The sequence below is a fragment of the Bacillus rossius genome, chromosome 7 (assembly GCF_032445375.1).
Source record: "Bacillus rossius redtenbacheri isolate Brsri chromosome 7, Brsri_v3, whole genome shotgun sequence".
NCBI lineage: Eukaryota > Metazoa > Arthropoda > Insecta > Phasmatodea > Bacillidae > Bacillus > Bacillus rossius.
In genome coordinates this window covers 32,490,130-32,494,463 of record NC_086335.1, presented here as the reverse complement: position 1 = coordinate 32,494,463, position 4,334 = coordinate 32,490,130, and the positions used below count along the sequence as shown (strand labels likewise).

Genomic DNA, 4,334 nt, shown 5'->3' with positions numbered 1-4,334 from the left:
ACACCGGCTCATCTGGCGGCATCCAAAATCATTTTCCATACCCACCACCCTCATTCTCATCGCAAGACAATTCCCAGCCTCAACAGGGCTACTTCCAGCGCAATGCGCCAGTGAATCCTGTTGCTGCAGAGTTTCAGGCAGCAGTAAACAGGGCTGCTAATGGTCCAAGTAATTGGACAGGGCCTAACCCAGCAGGTTCAGCTGCCCAGCAGTGCAGCCAGAACAACCAGGATAGAGCGTTAAACTAGAACGGGTCAGGTTTGCATCGCCCCGAACTCATACCCGCTATCCAGAGCCTACATGTCACCCCTTATGAAGCTCTGTATCTGGATAGATCGGTGGCGATCGACCCGCTCTATATGCCCAAATTTGACATGGAAACTGATCAGGCAGAACTACCCACAGGTAGTGAGGTAGAACAGTTGATCAACGACCGCCTACAGTCTGAGGCGCAAGCAAGGCAAAGAAGGAAGAGTGCTTCTAAAATCAAGCAGTTCAGTATAGGAGACCTAGTGTTATGCAGGAGTGCAAGCGGGAGCAAGAAGTGGGACCATGTTACCAAGAAGTTGTTCTTGCTGTTCAAGGGACCCTATGTGGTCATAAACAGAATTCACAACAACTGCTATGAGTTGGCAGACCCTGCCACCAACAACATCATAGGCAGGTATAACCTAACCCAACTAAGGGCCTACCACAAGTCTATTGTCCCACAGTAACATGTGTTGTTTGTGTGTTAGCTAGTATAATTGATTTTTTTCCATGTGAAGTATAGAAACAACATTAGTGTACATGTTGTCTACACTGTGTAGTCCTATGTGATCAAGGACCTGTACATCGAACACTGTTAAGTGTGTGAAGCTCAATGTTTCGTGTCCAAGTCAGGACCTGTGCTAGCCAAGGTTGTACGGTATGCTGTATTTGTTAGTGTAAGGAAATGCACTAGTCTGGTTGCCTGATGAGCTTAAAACCAGTGTGTTATCTCGTGACGGTCTAAGACTAAGGCTCTGCCGCACTGGGATTTGTTGTACAGCACTAACCTAGGGTTATTATGGTACCGTAATGTATGGCTATGGCATGACCTAAATGGGTATGAAACTTCGGTGACACATGTGAGCAGGACTAGATGGCTACTAACAGTGTAATCATGTTGTTTACTCTGAAGGAAAAAAAAACCTACTGATCCACTATAGTGTGAGCTAACCAAACTAACAAGAGTGACTACTATGTGTTAATTTTTTTCGCCGACCAGCTGTGTGACTCCTAAGCAGTACATGCACATTGCGTACTACAAGCACAAGAACACTTGCAACTACTAAGCCATGCACACTCTAACTGCTAGTTACCTGCAGATATGATACTCCTTCTTGTAGCACTCTGAGCCTTAGCTTGTTGTTGTATCACCCACAAAGCTATCTTATTTGAAAAAAAAAATGAAAAAAAAAAAATAAAAAAATAATAATAATTTAAAAATTTAATAATATTTTGCAATTTAAAAAAAGGAAAATTTATGGAAGCTTGATATGAAGAAATTTGTGGAATTTATTTTGCTCGATCAGAATAAAAAAAAAAAACTGCATTGGAACTGATTCATTTTGGAATTTGATTTTATAAATTATGGGCACAAATTAATTTTATGAACGCCGAATATTATTTTTGATGTGTAACATAATTCGAAGCACTGTCATCTTGAGGATCACACTGTCACGCGAGTGACGTCACTGTTGTTCAGCAGCACATGATGATGTGATTGTCTTCTGAGTTGTTATCCACAGTAGCAAGGAACACTGGTGTTGCGAGAGAAAGTCTGCTCTTATGCTGCCCAGTTGTTGTATGAAGTCACTGTAACAGAAGTGTGACAAATGTATAAAAGTGCAAGAAATTTTTATATGTCAGTGTAAATAGGTGTAACACCTGACTGGAAGATCATGAAAATTCTTGAAATGATATGAGACTCTGCATCAGCCAGTAGCTGACAGCCTACCTAACAAGACAACAGCATTCTGCAAGTAATCTACTGTGCAGCTGTGTCCAGAGTAACAGAGTGAGAGACTGTGAACAATCAGCTGAAAGCCTCACCATATTCAAGAGAGAATACTGAACCTTTCAAAGACTGTATATAAATTATTATTCATCTGGCAAGAAATAATAATACTAGTCTTGAATACTAATAATAAATGTCAAGGTATCATAAGAAATGATAATATTTGATTATGTATAAGCTTAAGTATGTATATAATTTTTCAACTGGTTATTTTTGTGTGTAAATATTTTTCTTGTGTTATGTTATTATTTAATAATCTCTTATAATTGTTTTCCATGTAATAAATAATTTTTATTTGTGATGTATGAACACCTAACATCACTTGAAAGTGATATATCCATGTGTAAACAAAACCAAAATCACTGAGATCAAATTGTAAAAACAAAAACAAAAAACTCTTAAAATATGTTGTAAAATTTGTAATAATACTGCTAATTGCATTAATAGTCAACAAGTTTACTCAGCTAATAGTAAACAAAATGCTGTTTAAACATTTTAAGTATTGTAAAAATTTTATGTTTGTTATGATTCAAATCACAAGACTGTTATATGTCAGTAAAATAAGCTGAATAGCAATTGTATACTATATTATCATGATGTCTAAGGATAATAATTAGAATGAAAACAATTTTAATAATTCTTCTGAAAGGAAAAAAATGCCAACCAACCATGATAAGTATTTCTATTGTAATTGCAAGTTTTATGGTAACAAGTTATAGTATTATTGTACAGTACCAAGGCTAGAGTACTATATGTAAACAAAGCCAGCAAGACAGTTAAACCATTGTACAACTGAAAGACTAGTTAACCAAGAATAAAACTAGCAGTACCATTGTGTAAATAGTGTATTCCTATCATATTTAATAATTATAGCAAAATATTAGTGTTTAAGAAGTAATAAGATGTTATGCGATTGTTGCATACTATACTGTATTCTCATAAGTCAATGATAATTAATTATAAGAATTCTTAATAATTTCATATTTTTCATAATAATTATAATTTTTTTTTGTATGTGATCACATCCCTATTGTTGTCTTACACCAATGCGACAGTGAGGGCGAATCCAGAAAGCAACCAGTAAGCACAGAACATTGTTATGATTATTTATGGAGTAAGTTATGGGACCGCGAGATACTAGAGACACGCTTGTCATGTGCTTAGTGCGGAAGTGAAAACGAGTGTAGGACACGGCCATGTACTTAGCGGTGCGACGACGGAGCTGGACCCGCTCCAACGGGACGTCCGGTCGACGCCACGTCCGCTGACGCAGCTGCGTCAGCATGGGACCTCCGTCCACCCCCTGCTGTACACCACTGGTCCCCGTCTGGGACGGCTCTAGGGCTGCCCTGCGGACCGCGGGTGCTGTCAGGACCCGCCGCCGTCAGCCGCTCATCCCCACGAGCGCGGGTGACCCCGGCACGGCACGTCCTGCTGCCCTCTCGGTAGCAGGCACCCTCCGCGATGGCGTGGAGAGAACGTTGCCGTCTGCCCCGGCGTGGATCGGCACACCACAACGCCGTGGTCACACCTGCAGAACGACTGAGGGTTGTTAATGGTACACCTAACACTGAATCGCCGTCCACTGCATTCAATTGTAAGTAAACTCACCAGTGTCCTGAGCCTGCCTGATGCTAGACACCCTCCCAACACCTTACCACCAGCACGACGACGAGACAACGGAGTTTTCGCGCCATTTCTGGAGCGCGGAGCAGCGAGGTGTTGCTTCGAGGACGGCCGGCGGTAGACAACGAGTCACTCCGAGCGCCAGCACTTGGTTGGTCGCCGGTCGCGCGCCAGTTACCCCCACCCCTCCGCCAATTCTCAACCGTCGCGCGGGAACCTGAAGCGCATGCTACGTAAGACAGAGACAGATGGGCTATCACTAAACCGGCGGCCACGTAGTTCGTGTCCACTGCGTTTTATTGTTACCCCATGGGACAGCTTCTGTACTACCACAAAGTGTCCGTACAGACATTTAATTCTTATTTAAATGTATTTTCAGTATTATTTATATACTTTCTTATTGTTTGAATTAACCTTCTCTCGTATCAATGCAATTTTACGAGCACGCTATTGTTGTATTACCTTAACTTGAAAAACACTATAGGTCTAACCTGAAAACAAGAACTTATTATAAGTATTTTGAACCTTATTATTATGAACTTATTTTTCTTATGTATTGTTGAAGTCCTACTAATTTTCCATGTATGTTTCATCCTGTTAACATTTTTTTTATTTGGAATTTTATTGTTTTTCGAGATATTACTTACCTGTGATTTAACACTATTGT

The 4,334-nt window shown here is 40.4% G+C and overlaps 1 long non-coding RNA gene across 1 annotated transcript; it reads right to left on the bottom strand.

Annotated features, from left to right (window-relative positions):
• Window positions 1-1,663: 1,663 nt before the first annotated feature.
• On the bottom strand, window positions 1,664-3,781 carry LOC134534434 (uncharacterized). Its single transcript, XR_010075494.1, has 3 exons — window positions 3,653-3,781; window positions 3,244-3,572; window positions 1,664-1,839 (listed from the first exon to the last, which is right to left on the bottom strand). It is a non-coding gene; the product is annotated as an uncharacterized LOC134534434 (long non-coding RNA).
• Window positions 3,782-4,334: the final 553 nt, after the last annotated feature.